The sequence below is a fragment of the Heterocephalus glaber genome, unplaced genomic scaffold (assembly GCF_053883595.1).
Source record: "Heterocephalus glaber isolate CG9 unplaced genomic scaffold, H.glaber_assembly_v1.0 deba00001610, whole genome shotgun sequence".
In the NCBI taxonomy this organism is placed as follows: Eukaryota; Metazoa; Chordata; class Mammalia; order Rodentia; family Bathyergidae; genus Heterocephalus; species Heterocephalus glaber.
The window spans coordinates 35,136,716-35,154,811 of NW_028258381.1; the positions used below are offsets into that span (position 1 = coordinate 35,136,716).

Sequence of the window (18,096 nt, forward strand, 5' to 3'; positions counted from 1 at the left end):
ACCCTTCCCTATTTACAAAGACTTTATTTCCATTCCCTTCTTTCCTTTCCCCTGCCCCTCCCACTACCCCTACCCCTTTGGACCTTTTCTTCCTATTTTACATTGTCAATTATTCATTCTAATCATTGGTACATTTTAGGTATACAATATAATGACATTCATCATTGGAAATTTGCACCTTTACATAGTCTCTCTTGGTTCTTATTTTTCACCCTTGCCCAGCCCTCCAACCCCTCCATTCCTCCCTACTTACAAAGATTTTGTTCCTATTTTTCCATTTTCTCATATTAATCCCATTCCCTTCTTTCCTTTCCCCTAGCCCTCCCACTTCCCCTGAGGAAGAACAGGTGAAGATTTTTTCCCACATTGTGGGTTGTCTCTTCACACTGCTGGTGGTTTCTCTTGCTGTGCAGAAACTTTTTAATAAGAAGAGATCCCATTTGTTGATTGTTTGTGCTAGGTCATGGGCAACTGAGGTTTTGTTCAGAAAATCTTTTCCTACACCAGTGTCTTCAAGGGTTCTACCTAACCTCTGTTCCAACTGGTTCGGAGTTTCTATTTTAATATTTAGATCTTTAATCCATTTTGATTTTAGTTTAGTGCATGGTGAGAGATATAGGTCTAGTTTTAATCTTTGGCAAGTTGAAGCCCAATTTTTCCAGCACCATTTATTAAAGAGGCTATCTTTCCTCCAGTGAGGGTGTTTGGCTCCTTTGTCAAAGATGAGATGACTGAGTGTGTCTGGTGTTGTTTCTGCATCTTCTAATCTGTTCCACTGGTCCTCAAGTCTGTTTCTTTGCCAGTAGCATGCTGTTTTTATCACAGTAGCTTTGTAGTAGAGTTGCAGGTTGGGGATTGTGATACCCCCTGCCATGTCTCTGTTACCTAGAATTGCTTTTGCTATTCTGGGTCTCTTCTTGCTCCAAATGAATTTTTGGATTGTTTTCTTGAGGTCCATGAAGTATGCTGCTGGGATCGCAATTGGAACTGCATTAAATCTATATAGCAGTTTTGGAACTATGGCCATTTTCACTATATTAATCCTTCCTACCCAGGAGCAGGGGATGTCTGTCCATTTTCTGATATCATCTTCAATCTCTCTTTTCAGAGTGCCATAATTTGCAGAGAAGAGGTCTTTGATTTCTTTCGTTAGGATGATTCCTAGGTATTTCAGTTTTTTGGATGCTATTGTGAAAGGAATTATTTGCCCTATTTCTCTCTCAGTGAGTCTGTCATTGGTGTAGAGGAAAGCTATTGATTTTTGTGTGTTGACCTTGTAACCAGCTACTTGACTGAATTTGGTTATTAAGTCTAGAAGTGGAGTTGGTGGAGTTCTTGGGGTCTTCTATATAGAGTATCATGTCATCTGCAAATAATGACAATTTGACTTCTTCATTACCTATCTTTATTCCTTTTATTTCTTTCTCTTGTCTAATTGCCGTGGCTAATGTTTCTAGAACTATATTGAACAAGAGTGGTGATAGTGGACATCCTTGTCTTGTTCCTGATTTTAGTGTGAAGGATTTCAGTTTTTGACCATTTAGTATGATATTGGCTCTTGGTTTTTCATAGATGGCTTCTATCAGTTTGAAGTAGAGACCATCTATTCCAATTTTTTGTAGGGTTTTTATCATAAATGCATGTTGGATTTTGTCAAATGCTTTTTCTGTGTCTATGGAGATAATCATATGGTTTTTGACCTTGGCTCTATTGATATAGTGTATTACATTAATTGATTTTCATATATTAAACCATCCCTGCATCCCTGGGATGAATCCCACTTGATCAGGGTGTATGATCTTCTTGATGATCTTCTGCATTCTGTTTGCCATTATCTTAGTAAGGATTTTTGCATCTATGTTCATTAGTGAAATTGGCCTATAGTTCTCTTTTTCAGTTGGGTCTTTCTCTGCTTTGGGGATCAAGGTGATGCTTGCTTCCAGGAATGAATTTGGGAGTATTGCTTCCCTTTCAATTTCACTGAAGAGTTTAAACAGTAGTGGCAGTAGTTCCTCTCTAAATGTCTTGTAGAATTCAGCAGTGAAGCCATCAGGGCCCAGGCTTTTCTTAGTTGATAAGTTTTTAATTGCATTTTCAATTTCATTGGTTGATATTGGGTTGTTCAGAATTTTTAGGTCTTCTTCGTTCAACTTTGGTAATTCATATTTATCTAGGAATCTGTCCATTTCTTCTGTGTTGTCCATCTTATTGGCATATAGGTTCTGGAAGCAGGTATTGATGATCCTCTGGATTTCTGCTGGGTCTGTTGTAATTTCACCCTTTTCATTCCTAATTGCATGGATTTGGGCCTTTTCTTTCCTTTTTCTGACAAGGTTGGCGAAAGGTTTGTCAATTTTGTTGATTCTTTCAAAGAACCAACTCTTGGCTTCATTGATTTTTTGTATCGTTCTCTTAGTCTCCATTGCATTGATTTCTCCTCTGATCTTTATAATTTCCTCCCTTGTATGAGCGTTGGGGTTGTCCTGCTCTTCTTTTTCTAGAAGCTTGAGGTTCAGCATCAGATTGTTTAATCGGGCTCGTTCTGTTTTCCTAATATGCGTATTCACTGCTATGAATTTCCCTCATAAGACTGCTTTCATTGTGTCCCATAGATTCCGATATGTTGTGTTGTCATTGTCATTTAATTGAAGGAACTGTCTGATTTCTTCTTTAATTTCCTCTGTGACCCATTGGTCATTCAGAAGTGTGTTGTGCAATTTCCACGTGTTTATGAAATTTTTCCAGTTTCTTTTGCTCTGGATCTCCAATTTCATCTCACTATGGTCTGATAATATACAGGGGATAACTTCAATTCTTTTGCACTTACTTAAACATGTTCTATGTGTGCGTATGTGGTCCATTTTTGAGAATGACCCATGTGCAGCTGAGAAGAATGTGTATTCTCATTTTGTGAGGTGGAACACTCTGTAAACATCTGTTAAGCTCATTTGTTCAAGAGTTCGATTGAGTTCTAGTATTTCATTACTTATTTTTAGTCTAGTTGATCTATCTATTTGTGACAGTGGGGTGTTGAGGTCCCCCACTACAATTGTATTAGTGCATATATGACTTTTCATGTTCATTAGTATTTGTTTTATATAGTTGGGTGCACTAGTGTTTGGTGCATAGATATGTATGATTGTCATCTCTTCCTCTTGGATTCTTCCCTTTACAAGGATGTAGTGTCCTTCTTCATCTCTCTTAATCAGTGTTGGTTTGAAATCTACTTGATCTGCCAAGAGGATAGCTACTCCTGCTTTTTTTTGGGTTCCTGTCACATGCAGTATTGTTTTCCACCCTTTAACTTTCGGTCTATGAGTTTCCTTTTGAATTAAGTGTGTTTCTTGTATGCAGCATATTGTTGGATTTTGCTTCTTGACCCATTCTGCTAGTCTATTTCTTTTGATTGGTGAATTGAGACCATTAATGTTGATGGTTATAACTGAAACGTATTGACTTGTCATTGCCATGACTTTTTCTTTTGGTCGGGTTCTCCCCCTTTACATTTAATTTCTTGTCATGCCAGATGGGTTCATTCTGCTTTGCTTCCTGGGGTTGTGATCCTCAATGTCTGTTCCTAGGATATTGTGTAAAATTCTTTGGAGTGCTGGTTTGGTATTCATCAAGTTCCTAAGGTGCTCTTTGTCATGAAAGTATCTTATTTCTCCATGCATTTTGAAAGATAGTTTTGCAGGGTACATCAATCTGGGTTGGAAGCTGTTTTCTTTTAGGGCTTGGAATATGTCACTCCAAGCTCTTCTTGCCTTGATGGTTTGTGTTGAGAAGTCTGCTGTGATTCTGATGGGCTTTCCTTTGTATGTGATTTGTTTCTTTTCTCTGACTGCTTGGAGAACTTTGTTCTTCTGTTGTGTTTCTGGAATCTTAACAATTATATGCCTATGTGTAGATTTTTTTTGATCAAGGCTATTTGGAGTCCTATATGCCTCACTTATCTGTATGTCAAGCTCTTTTCCCCTGCTTGGTAAGTTTTCTGCCATTATTTCAGTGAAGAGATTTTTTTATGTCATCTGCACTCTCTCCTGTTTCTTCATTGAGCCCAATCAGTCTTATGTTATTCTTTTTTGCATCATCTAGCAGCTGCTGGATTGATTTCTCATGTTCCCTTATAATTTTGAAGCAATTTTTCTTTTCCTGGTCACTAATTGCAATCTTATCTTCTATATCTGAAATTCTGTCCTCACATTGGCTCATTCTGCTGTGTAGACTTTCAATGGAGTTTTTCATGTCCTGGAACTCTATTTGCATTTGTTTTATGGATTCCATTTGTTTCTTATGTTGGGATTCCATCATGTTCCTCAGCTCCTCTCTAGATTTATTAATCATGTCTTGCACTAGGGGCACAATTTCTCCTGTTATCTGAGAAATTATTTCTGATTTCATTTTTTCCAGATCCCCTTTTGTTGCCAGTTCAGTGGGTCCACGTGGTTGAGTATCAGAGTATTCCGTCTCATTTCCCTTTGGGGTTGCTGTAGGTGATCTGGAAATCTGGTTTTGAGACTTATTTACGTGTTTTCTCATTTTGACTGGGGCGGGGGGCTATTAGCGCCTGCACGGATTATCTCCTCTGAGCTGGGTGAGGTGGGACAGGGGCCGGGAGCAGCGGTAGGGATGGTGACCCAAAAGCCCTTTCCTGTGGGCTGGGAGCAGCCGGAGGGATGGTGGCCGGGAAACCCCTTCCTCTGGACCAGGAGCAGTGGGATGGTGGCTCAGAAGCCCCTCCCTCAGGGCTGGGAGCAGTGGGAGGGATGGTGGCCCAGAAGCCCCTTTCTCTGGGACAGGAGCAGCGGGACAGAAGGTGGCCCAAAAGCCCTTTCCTCTGGTCTGGGAGCAGCGGGAGCGATGGTGACTGGGAAGCCCCTTCCTCTGGACCAGGAGCAGTGGGACGACGGCTCAGAAGCCCCTACCTCTGGGCCGGGAACAGTGGGACTCAGTACCTTGGTCTGGTGTCCTCTGTGTCTTTGTAGTGTGGAATCAGGTGGGTGCCTGTCTGCAGCAGGGTGATTTGGTGTCTTCCGCACGACTCAGGACCTCGGTAGGGCGTGCACAGACCTGCCTGTCTGCAGCGGGTTGATTTGGCATGTTCTGTGCGACTCAGGACCTCGGTAGGGCATGGGCAGACCTGCCTGTCTGCAGTGGGGTCGGGGGTTTTCTTCTTTTTGCTTTTCCTTTTTTCTTTTTCTGCCTTCTTTCCTATTAATTTTTTCTTTATTTTGCTCTCTACTTTTTTTTTTTTTTTGTACTGGGGATTGAACTCAGGACCTTGGGCTTGCAAGGCAGGCATGGTGCCACTGAGCTAAATCCCTGGCCCCTTCTTTTTCTTGTTTTTTAAAAAATCTAATTCTAGGGCCTGGGAATTTGGCTCAGTGGTGCTGCTGCCTGCCTCGCAAGTGCAAGGTCCTGAGTTTGATCCCCGGTACCAAAAAAAAAAGTCTAATTCTATTAATTTCTTTTTACTCCTTAATGGAATCCTTTACCTCACTTTTTTCTCCTCCTTTTCATCTTTCAGTGATTAATTTTTCAAATGTTACTTTTTTTTATTCTCCATCCCTGCCCCCTCCATCATTAATGTATAACCACTAAGATTTATTAATCTTTAGATAGTTAACTTTATGGTGACTATTGAATCATTTTTATTGTTAGTGGCAGTATAGTTGTTGGATTCAGTACATATTTACTGTATGTCAATATTTTGTTTGTCTTCTTTATACTAGAATTATAGATGTCTTTGCTGTGGTTTAGAGTAGTATATTATTGGTTCTTATGGTATGTCAATATCCACTTTGACGCTTTTGTTTTTGCTGATTTTATTGCTATTGCCAGGATAGTAGAGTGCTATTAATTGGTTTCTCTGTATGCCAATATCTGGATTGCCTTTGTGTCATTAACAATACTATGACCCATTCCTGGAGAACTGTGTGCTAAACCAATTACACTTAAACCTCCCTTCCCAAATTAGTGGGAGTGGCTGGATCTTAGGATAGAGGCAAAGGCTTATGCTTCATCAAGCCCAGAGTGCATCACTAAAAAGCAGATACCAACCATCAAGGTCTCCATACTAGCAAAAAAAGTCTTTCCACTATAATCAACCCACAGACCTCAGCAAACATGCACACGCGCACACACACACACAAACACACACACCACCAACAACAACAACAATAGAAGCATGGGAAGATGAGGCAACAAAAACTCCCCACTTTCCCAAAGGTGATCGATGGGGCATCAAGGGGAGAAAATAAAAAGACATACAGCTGAACTATCTGAAGTGATAAAGAGGAGATAAAAAACAGATCAATAAGATACTCAGTAAACTCAAAGACGATATCACTAAACAGACAATGGACTTAATAAAATGATGAGTGAGGTCTCAGAAGGCATTAATAGAAAGTGAGCTGAGCTGAATGAAATGATAAAAAACATGATCAGTTTAGCAATGAATTTGAGTCTCTGAAGAGAAAACAAAAATCCAGGAGATTAAAAGTATGGGCAGTAGCAGTGACCACGTGCAGACAGAGTGTCATAGCTGGAAGACAGAGCTGATGTCAGTGACTAATTATTCAGAGATACCTTAACAGCAACAAGTGAGGCCAGCCATGGTGATGTATGCTTGTAATCCCATCACTAAGGAGGCTGAGGCAGGAGGATCGCCGTGAGATGAAGGCCATCCTGGGCTACATAGTGAGTTCAAGGCCAGCCTGAACTACATAGCAAGACCTGGTGGGGACAGAGAAAGAGGGGAAAACATGAAAAATGGATCCAACACCTGCTAGATGATGCAGAGAAGACTAAGATTAATTGGAATGACAGTTTTACAACTGTTCAGACTGATGACCATAATGTCCTGTTTCGACTTACGAGCCACCACTCAGACTTATGGCCTGTTTTTTTATACAGTTCTGTACATCTTGTATCTAGAGCCTCAATGTCTTTCTTTTGGTACAGTATACCTTGTTTGTACAGTGCTGTGATTTTTCTGATTATACTGTGCAGTACAGTACTGTAGTTTTATGTTCTGTTATACATTACCATACTGCATGTAAGAGTTATGCCCATAAAAACAAAGTCATCAACTTGGAGTTTCCTTTGACCATTTGTTTGTTCTGAATATTGTACATACTATATATAATTCCTCATTTAGTGACCAATTTATTTAATGACCTAGTCTCAGGAACAGAACTTAGTCATTAAATGAGGAATGTGTGTAGTAAAAAATCAGAAGACAGCCCAAATGGTATAAAAAACCCCTGCTTACAGAAATAACAGCAGAAAACATTCCAAATACGGAGAATTTAACATGCAGATAAGTGAGGTATATAGAACCTCAAATAGCCACAATCAGAAAAGAACCTCTCCACAACACATCATAGTCAAAATCCCAGAAGTCCAAGAAAAGGACCAAATCTTAAAAGCTGCTAGAAGCAACAAATCACTTATAGAGAAGAACCTGTTAGAATTACTGTAGATTTTTTAACACAAAAGTTAAAGCCCAGAAGAGCTTGGAGTAGTGAAGTGTTTCAAGCCCTGAAAGATCACTTCCAATCCAGACTGATACAGCCCACAAAACTATCTTTCAAAACTGGTGGAGAAATAACGTGGTCTTTGTCATGGAAATACCTTAAGAAATTCATGACCACCAAGACAGCACTCCAAAAAAATCTTGGGATATCCTAGAAAGAGGCAATGATGTGAGCAATCCCAAAATGTCTAATAGAGTGAACACACCAGGGAGGGTGAGCAGTTAAGTAGAAGGTTAGAAGGGGGATGGGGATCAGCAACAGGAAAATAATGCAATGACAAGAACAAGTCAATATCTTTCAGTTAACAACTGTCAATGTGAATAGTCTCAATTCTCAATCAAAAGACACAGATTGGCAGAATGGATCAAGAAACAAAATCCAGTGCTGTGTGGTATACAAGAAATACATGTAACCCAAAAAGAAGTTCATAGAGTAAAAATCAAAGTGTGAAAAAGAGTATTCCATGCAATGGGAACCTGAGAACAAGCAGGAGTAGCTATACTGTTTTCACACAAAGTGGACTTTAAGCTAAAACTAATCAGAAAAATCAAAGGTCACTATATATTGGTTAAGGGAACAATTCAACAGCAAGAGATAATAATCATAAACATATATGCACCAAACACTGGCATACCCAACTTCATAAAACACTATTGGACATAAAAGATCATATAAGCATCAACACAATTATAGTGGGGGAATTCAATACCCCAGTGTCACAAATAGATAACTAGACAAAAATCAATAAAAATATCAGAGTTGAACCAACCTTTGAACTAATGAACTTAATAGATATCTACAGAATGTTCCACCCAACAACAGAAACCACATTCTTTTCAGCAGCACATGGAACTTTCTCCAAAATAGTACACATATTCACCAATAAAACTTGTTTAAGTAAATTCAAAAGAATCAAAATTATAGCATACATATTATCAGGTCACAGTGCAATGAATCTAGAAATCAATGGCAAAAGAAACCACAGAAATTAGGCAAACATGGAAATTAAGCAATACACTCTTGAATAACCAACAGGTCACAGAATAAAGCAAGGAAGAAATTAGACAATTACTAGAACCAAATAATAATACGAGTATAACATACCAGAACCCATGGGACACAATAAAAACAGTCCTAGGAGGGAAACATAACTGTGAATACTTGCATTAGAAAAACAGACAAAGTCTAAATAACCTAATGATGTACCTCAAGGTCTGAGAAAAATATGAACAATCCAAACTCAAACTTGTACAAGGAAGGAAATTATAAAGATCAGAGCAGAAATTAATGAAATTAGGGCTAAAAAAACCAATGAATCAAAGAGCTGGTTCTTTGAAAGAATAAACAAAACAGACAAACCTATAGCCAATCTTACCAAAATAAGGAAAGAAAATCCAATTAGAAATGAAGGTGAAATCACAGAGGACATTGCCAAAATCCAAAATATTACTAGTAACTACTTTGAAAACTAGTACTTTAATAAATTGGAGAATTCAGAAATGGATAGATTTCTAGACACACATGAATTATCAAAATTGACCCAAGAAGATTTAAAAACCCTGAATAACCCAATATAGGCAATGAAATGGAAGGAGTAAACAAAAACAACCTACCAAGTAAGAAAAGCCCAGGACCCAGTAGATTCAGTCCTGAATTCAACAAGAACTTTAGGGAAGATCCAATGCCCATTAATTCTTGAACTCTTTGATAATATTGAAAGGAAAAGAGTACTCCCAAAGATATTCCTAGAAGCTATCATTACCCTGATTTCAAAACCAGACAAAGATCCAACCAAAAAGGAGAAATACAGACTCCTAAAATTAATAACCAAATTCAGTAGGGTACCAAGATATAAAACCAACATACAAAAATCACTGGGCTTAATCCCAGCACTTTCAGACCCAGCCCCCTCACCCACAGCAGACAGATTTAGCCTCACTACAGAGGGCGGGATCACTGTGTCCTCCACAGCTTGAACTTCCTGCTGCTTAACCTTCCCAGAGGTCTGTGACTATCCTCCCCACCTCTGTATGAAGGTCTCTTGTGGCCATTGCCCAACCAGACTTGGAAGTGTGATTGTTCTGTGACTTCTGATTCTCAGAGTAGCTCAGTTTTCAGCCCTGGATCAAGATGACTACTGATTATACCACTCCTAATTATGACAGGCACTGTAGTGGGTTTCTTCTCTGAAGCTAGCTTGCATAAGGAAGGAAACAACGGCAGAGTAAAATCTCACACTGTATTCACAGTTTAGAATAACCATGGGGTTTTCCTTGGACCTACCACTGCCAGTCTGTTGTTTATCACTGGGGCTGCTGGTCCTTTCTGGACCAGCACTGGCCTTTTGCTTACAGATTCAGGTACCTCCTAACCCCAGCTGGAGTTTGTGTTCCAGAATGTTTCTTCTTTTCTTTACATTGTCTTCTGTTTCTCCATGACTTTTAACTTTCCTGTTGGCTTTTCCTTGATTCCTGGAGCTCTCCTTCTCTTTCTGCTAAGTAGTTATTCACCAGATGTCTTGATTCTAGATCCCGGAGGGGCTATGATCTGAGCCCAACTCTACTCTGCCATCTTGATTTTTCCATATATGGCTTTTATTATGTTGAGGTGAGTTTCTTTTATGTCTACTTTGTTGAGAATGCTTTTAAAATCATGAATGGATGTTAATTTTTTCATTCTTTTTCTGCACCAGTTGAGATGATCATGTGATCTTTTTTTGTTGTTTTTTTTTGGTACCAGGGATCGAACTCAGGACCTTGCCCTAGTGAGGCAGGCAGCGGAGCCAATGAGCTAAATCCCTGGCCCTCATGTTGTCTTGATCTTTGGTTGACTGCACACTGATTCACACTGATTGAATTGCAAATGTTGAACTATTTTCACACCTCAAATGTAAATCCTCCTTGGTCATGGTATATCCTCCTTTTAGTGTTGGTTGAATTTGATTTGCTAGCATTTTATTGAGAATCTTGATATCTATGTTCATGAGGAACATTGGCCTGTAGCTCTTCTTTCCTGTGGTGTGTTTTTCTGCCTTTGGTATCAGAGTGATTGTAGTCTCATAAAATAAGTTTGGAAATGTTCCTCCCCTCATTTGGGGGGTAAATTAAAAGATTGACATTAATGTCTTTTTTTTTTCATTAATTTCTTTTTTAATATTTGTTTGGTAGAAGTTACTGTTGAAGCCATTGTCCTGGGATTTTCTTAAGTATGAGGTTTTAAGTTACTAATTCAATCTCCTTGTGGGTTATTGGTCTGTTCAAGTGTCCTACTTCTTGATTCAGTCTTGGTTGAATGGTTCTAGTAACTTATTCATTTCTTCTAGATTACCCAATTGATTGGTCTAAAATTGTTCTTAATAGTCCCTTATGATACTTTTTATTTCTTTTTGTTACTGATTTTGAGTGCTATCTCAATTTTTCTTAATTTATCTAAGGACTTGTCATTTTGTCTTTTGAAAGAGGCAACTTTTATTTCTATTTTTCTATTCTCTTATTTTGGGTTTAATCTTTATTATTTTCTTCCATATGCTTATTTGGGCTTAGATTATTATTCCTTTTCTAAGTCCTTGAGATGTAAATGGTGGGTGTTTGAGATCTTTCTTTTTTTTAAACTTTTGTATTCCAGATCTTTTTTATTTTAATGATATTTAAATAATATAATTTTAATCACTAAGTTCTTCCTCATCTTTGAAACACAAGCTTTTCTTTATCCTTGGGTGACCTAACATGATCTGGGAGAATATTCATGTGTGCTTAGGAAGAATGTGTGTCCTTCTTCTACTGATGGAAATTTCCATATATGTCTGGCTCATTTTGTCTAGCGTTATTTAAGTCAGCTATTTACTTATTTCTTTTTTCTGTCTGCATGTTCTAGTCCTTCTTGTAATTTGAGTTTTAAGGTCTTCTACTGTTGCTGTATTCTGTCAATTTTCCCTTCAGACCTGTCAATATTTGCTCTAATGTAGGTACTCTAATGTCACATGCACATATATTTATAGTTTTATCTTCCTGTTGAATTGATCATTTTATCATTGTACAATGGCAGTCTTTGTCTCTAGTAAGAGTTTTTTCTTAGCCTATTTTGTCTGATATAAGTACCACCACCCATCCTTTTCTCTGGTTGCTCTTTGCATGAAATATCTTTTCTCCATCCATTTATTTCCAGTCTGTATGTGTTCTTAAATGTAAAGTAAATCCATTGACAGTTGATCGCTGGATTTTTTTTTTAAAAAATCAAGCATTCTGTGATTTTTGATTGGGGAATTTTAATCCATTTACAATTAACTGGGGGGTTGAATCCGGGCTTTAGCACTGAATTACACTGCAACCACTTCCTTTCCTCTTTTTTTTTTGGTGTGGGGAATGAACTCGGGACCTTGCGTGTCCCTTTTCTCATTTTTTTGAGATAGGTTCTTGCTAAGTTGCCCAGGCTGGGCTCAAACTTGTGATCCTCCTACCTTAGCCTTCCAGAGTGCTGGGATGATAGATGTGGGCCACCACACATAGCTAAAATAATTCTTTTATTTTTTATTTTTTGGTACCAGGGATTGAACTCAGGTCCTTGTGCTTTCGAGGCAGGCAACGGAACCGCTGAGCTAAATCCCCAGCCCAGCTAAAATAATTCTTAATTTGTTTTGTTTTGTTTTTTGGTACCGGGCATAGAACTCGGGTCCTTGTGCTTGCACAGCAGGCGACAAAACCACTGAGCCAAATCCCCGGCCCTAAAATAATTCTTAATAAATGAAATATTAGTATTTCCATTTTGTTGTTTTACAACTATTTTGTAATTGTTTGTACCTCTCTTTCTGTCCTGATGTCTTCTGTTACTCAATTTTTACAGTGAATTGTTTCCTCTTTTGCGTATTATAGGTTTCACTTTTGAAATCTATTAGTAGGTTTGCAGAAAATAGTTATAACCACCTACTTTAAGATCATAGCAATTTAACTTCAATTGCCTATTAAACTATATTTTTACTCCATCTTCAACACTTTTTGTTCTTGAAGTCAGTTTCCTCCTTTTATGTATTATATCCATTAATAAATTTTTTCAGTTATAGTTATTATTAACATTTTTGTCTTTTAACTTTTACACTAAGGTTAAAGTAATTTACACACAACCACTACAGTGTTACTTTATTCTGTATTTGTCTGTATATTTATTTTTACCAGTGATATTTATACTTCCATGTTGCTTTTTAGTGTGTTTGTTTCAATTTGTTTTGTTGTTGTTTGTTTTTTGTTTGTTTGTTTTTTGAGACAGGGTCTCACTATGCAGTTCAGGCTGGCCTTAAGCTCACTATGTAGCCCAGGCTGGCCTCAAACTCATGGCAATCCTCCTGCCTCTGCCTCCCAAGTGCTGGGATTACAGGTGTGTGCCACCATGCCCAGTTGTTTCAATTGAAGAATAACCATAAGCATTTCTTGAAAGGCATGTTTAGTGGTGATAAACTCCTTTAGTTTTTGTCTGGGAAAGACTTTCTCTTCATTTTTTTTTTTTTTGAAATGGGTGTCTTGTTATATTGCCCCAGCTGGCCTTGAAGTAAGTCCTGTGCTCAAGTGATCCCCCCAAGAGGGTAGTACTACAGACAGGCACCACCGTGTTTGGCTTCTCCTCAACATAAAGGGTAGCTTAATGTATTGTATTACACCTTATATAGAACTATAGTATAGTTCTAGGTATAGTATTCTTGTCAGTTTTTCTTTCAGTACATTGGATATATTATTCCATTCTCTCATGGCCTGCAAAGTTTCTGCTGAGAAATCAGCTGATAGTCTTATGGAGGTTTCTTCATAGGTGATGATTCACTTTTTCATGTTTCTTCTGAAGTTCTCTTTGACTTTTGACATTTTAATTATAATGCATCTCAATGAAAATCCCTTCATGTTAGACCTCTTTTGGGTTCTTTGGACTTCTTGAATATGGATGCCTGTTTCCTCAGTATTATTTTTGTTACTGTTTCTTTAAGTTATTTTTCTATTTTCCTCTTTCCTTCTAGTACTATGATATATTGGTTTTCTTGATGACATTCTATAATCCTATAGAGTTTCTTCCTCTTTTTTTCTATTTCATATATTTTTTTCTATTTTCCATTTGAAAATTTTCAAATGACTGTCTTCATGTTTGCTGATCTTTTTTTTTTTTTTTTTTGTACCAGGGATTGAACTCAGGACCTTGCGCTTGAGAGGCAGGTGTGGTTCCCCTGGTCCTTCTTGATCAAATCTGCTGCTGAAGCTCTTTAGTGTATTTTTTATTTGAGTCATTGTATTCTTTAGCTTCAGTGTATTAGTTCATTCACATTTTATGATTTCAGTCTTTGTGAAACTTCTCATTTTGTTCATGCATTTCCCTGATTTTGTTGAGTTACCCATCTGTGTTCTTGTGTAGCTCTCTGGAGTTCTTCACAGCAATTATTTAGAATTTCTCTTCTGGTAATTCATAGATCTCCTTTTCTTTGGAGTTACTGGATATGTATTTCTTTAGAGGTGTCATATTCCCTAATTTCTAGTGTTCCTTGCTACATTGGTATCTTATTTGAAGAAGCAGTCATGATATCCAGATATTATGGATGGCTTCAGTAGGCAGACTTTCACTTTCAGGTGGGAACAAGGGTTCTGGCTGGGTGTGTGAGGAGTCATAGTGGTTCTGGGTATAGGGGTACCAGTGTAGGATGGTATAGTGATTCCAGTGCCAGGAAGGTAGAGTGGCCTGGGCTCCAGGTGGCTCCAGCAGCTGGAGTCCAGGACAGTGAAGACTGTAGAGACCTTTGTCAGTGAAGTCAATGGGAATGTGTAGTGACAGTGAAGGTTGCTGGGATCATTGTTGGTAACAGCTTCTGGGGTCCTCTTGCTACTCTTTTCCCCTGAAGAGGAACCTGTGGAAAAGGTTTCTCATCCCTGATGTGTACCATCCTTGGAGATGGGATGATACGAGAAAAATGAAACTGTTCTTAGTCCTTTCTATGAAGTTATTATTAGGTTTTGTGTTGTACTTGGTTGCTGCTTCTCCTTATTTGAACTCTGGGGCTTTCTAGAACTACTTGAGTCCACAGAAAGCTGCTAGATTATTGTTTTTTTGTGGGATTCAAGGGCTAAGACCTCCTACTCTGCCATGTTTCTGATGTTACTCCCAATCAGACCATTCTGAGATCATCAGTTTTCTAGTTACACTTTGGTTCAAATTCTGGGAAAATGTGGACAGAGCAGTAAACTTATCTACAGGAAGCAGCTACCAAAATTTTGGGGAGCTACTTATTCCCCTGAATTCAAGTTTGTCCCTGCTCTTGCTGTAGACAGTCCCATTGTCATTGCAGGGAAATGGGTTCCTGTCTCCTTGGCCCAAAGTTTCAGACTCTCCCAGGATATTGAAGCTCAGATTTCCCAAGTCATCTCTTCATCCCTCAATCCCCAGTCTTCTGAGACCATCATGGTCCTTAGACAGCAGAGTTGGGAAGAATATTGCTAATGAGGCTCTGGGGCTTTGAATCAAGTCAGACCCATAAGTGGGCCCTAGGAAACCTATTAGTAACTCTTTTCTTATTAGAGTAAGTGCCCCCTCCTTACTGAGAATAGAAGTTGGATGATCAGGGTAGAAAAGGGATAAAGATGTAGTAGAGATAGTCTGCTCTCATTTTCTCTAAGATCCTACAGTTGACTCTGTTTCTTTATATTTTTGTTTACAAAGGTGTTAGCCTTTTATCTGGACCTCTAAGAATGAGTAAATTTCCAGGTAGGAAATGAACATTTTGATATTGGAGAAGTACATGTAAGATCAGGGAGAAGTGGGTGAGCATGGCATTTCCAGGTTCTTGTCTGACTTGCAAGTAAAGACTGAGGCCTAAGATATTGGAGGGCAAGACCATAAAGCTATGGGGGCTCCAGAATCCAGTTAACCTCCTCCTCTATCCCAGTGTGACCTCTCCCTCTCTCGTGAGTCATTGTATTCCCTCCAGGACAGAAGGGTGGGCAGTGGGCTTGACCAACCAAAGAGCTGAGAGTTGAAGAAGGTTGAGATTCAGGGTATGGTGGTCCTGCATCTGGACATCTTTAAATTAATCTTACACACCCTGGTATTCCCATCCAGACATAACAAGGAAGATGGCTCTTTGTGGGGTATGTTAGAGATTGAGTTCAAAGCTCCTGGTAGAAGCAACCAACTAAAACCAATGTTTGAAGTTCAGAGAAAAGTCCTAAAAGGGAGGAGTCTCAGGGTCAGGAGGCTGATGGGGGTCTGAAACCCCAACCTGCCCCCTAATCTTTCCTTCTCAATCCCTCTCCATCCAGCTCCACTTTTGTAGCCCAAAGCCTGGTAAGCCACTAAGCTGTGGTTGTACCATCCGGTGATGCATGGTATATGTCCTCACTCTTTTTTTTTTTTTTTTTGGTACTGGGGATTGAACTCAGGTCCTTGAGCTTTTTTTTTTTTTTTTTGGTACCAGGGATCGAACTTGGGTCCTTGCACTTGTGCAGCAGGCAGCGAAACCACTGAGCTAAATCCCCAGCCCTCATGTCCTCGCTCTTCATCTGTCTGCCACTGCCCACCAGCTGTACACTTCATCCTCACACAGCCTCTGCTGTTGCCTCTTTCAGGTTCTGTACCACTTTTATTGTTGTTGTTAATGATGTGTGTTTTTGGTGGTACTGGGATTGCACCCAGAGCCTTCATACTGAGTTACATACCTAGCCTTTTAAATTTAATTTGATTTAATGTAATTTGAGATAGGGCCTTGTTAAGTCACTAAGTTGCCCAGGCTGGACTCAAAACTTGTGATCTTCCTGCTTTAGCCTTGCAGAGTGCTGGGATTACAGGTGTTTGCCACCACACTTCACTTGGTTTGGCACCTCTTTGTCTCTGTGTTTACTTTTGAAGTCTGCTTCTTTCTCTTCTCTTTCTTGTGGGTGGGGAAAATGCAAACAGATTCTAGGAATACGTAGTGGAGTAGCTCTTCTTACACAAGAGCATAGACTTTGAAATCAGACAGCTGGAGACAAATCCCAGCTTAGGGAGAAGCTCTCTGTCTCAGCTTCCTCTTCTATAAATTATTAATAATAATACCTATTACATAGACTATAACTCTATATAGGTAATATCGTGCTGGTCTTCATGCTACATGCCTGTAATCCTAGCAACTTTGTGAGGCTGAGGCAGGAGGATTGCCATTTTAGCCCAGCCTGGGCAACTTAGTAAGACCGTGTTACAAAATTTTAAAAAGGGCTAAGTATATAGCCCAGTGGTAGAGCACCCCTGGGCTCAATCCCCAGAAGGAAAAAAGGAGACAAGGGATGGAGGGAGGAAGGAAGGAAAGAAGGAAGGACTGGCACATGGGGTGCCTAGTGCTTAGAACAGCATTTGCACAATACAAGAGAGCAGAAAGAGTAGCAGCAGCAATAGTCATTCTGTTGTCTCACTTCCATGAGTGCTTTAGGGAACATGGGGGCATTACTAACGAAAGGTAAGTAGGAGGCAACATCAGTCTGGGAAAGCAAGGAGGAAGAGCTGGGGCAGGGGATGGGGACGAGAGACCGGGGCTGGAAGTGTAAAGGGACCTGGGTTGCGGCATCAGAGCAGTAAGTAAAGGTGAGCCCGTGTTCTACCTGCCTCAGCCACCTTGATCCGCACAGTTCCTTCTCTCTCTCTCCCTCTACTTTCTTCATCTTTGCAGATAAGTCTTCCATGCAGGGGGTGTCGGCTCAGATTATTTTGTTTGCTTGCTTGCTTTGCGGCACTAGGGATTGAATCCAGGGCCTTCACACTGAGCTACATCCCCAGTCCTTTTATTTTTTATTTTAAGACAAGGTCTTGCCTACTTGCTAATTTGCCCGGCCTGGGCTTGAACTTGCCATCCTCCTGCCTCAGCCTCCCAGAGAGCCTGCATTATAGGTGTGCACCACCATGCCTGGCTTCAGCTAAAGTAGAATGTAACCAGAGCATGCTGAGCAGGACGCAGAGAAAGGACTGAGCACATCTTGATATTTTGGTATTCTTTGACTCATTTGTGCTTGCTAAATGCAGGGACCACTGTGTGAGATGGTTTCCACGCAAAGTGATCATTACAAATCCTGGGGGGCTGAGGATGTTGCTGAGGCTTCATAAGATGAACAAAACCCTCTAAGGTCTGATGTCTGGTAACTGAAAGAGCTGAGAGCAATACACAGAGGTACTTGGACCCACAGCTCCTGTGAGTTCTGTGGACCATGCTGGGTCAAAGAAGAGCAGAAAAGAGGCTCTTGACCTTTGTGAGCAGGAATGGTAGATCTTGGGTGTGCTCTCAGGGACCCAGAGCCTGAATCCCACATCAGGGAGACAGATTAGGAATCTGAGACCCAAAGAAGATGTGACTTGAACAGCATCACATTTGTATCAGAGGCCAGACAGGACCAGACCCAAACCTCTGGCTCCAGCCCCAGACTTTCCCAAGGTCAACCCAAAAGAGCTGACCACATCCTGAAGCATGGGATATCCTGGCACACACGTGTCCAAATGTGCATGGTGGGAGAGCTAGAAAGAGCTTTCTGTTTTTTCAGTGCTCAAGGCTTGTGCATGCTAGGCAAGTGCTCTACCA

The 18,096-nt window shown here is 39.8% G+C and overlaps 1 protein-coding gene across 2 annotated transcripts in view; it reads left to right on the forward strand.

Moving 5' to 3' along the window:
- LOC101699406 (olfactory receptor 10AC1-like) overlaps window positions 1-18,096 on the forward strand; it is a 60,325-nt gene that overhangs the window by 26,346 nt on the left and 15,883 nt on the right. The gene's annotated exons all lie outside the window — the stretch shown is intronic.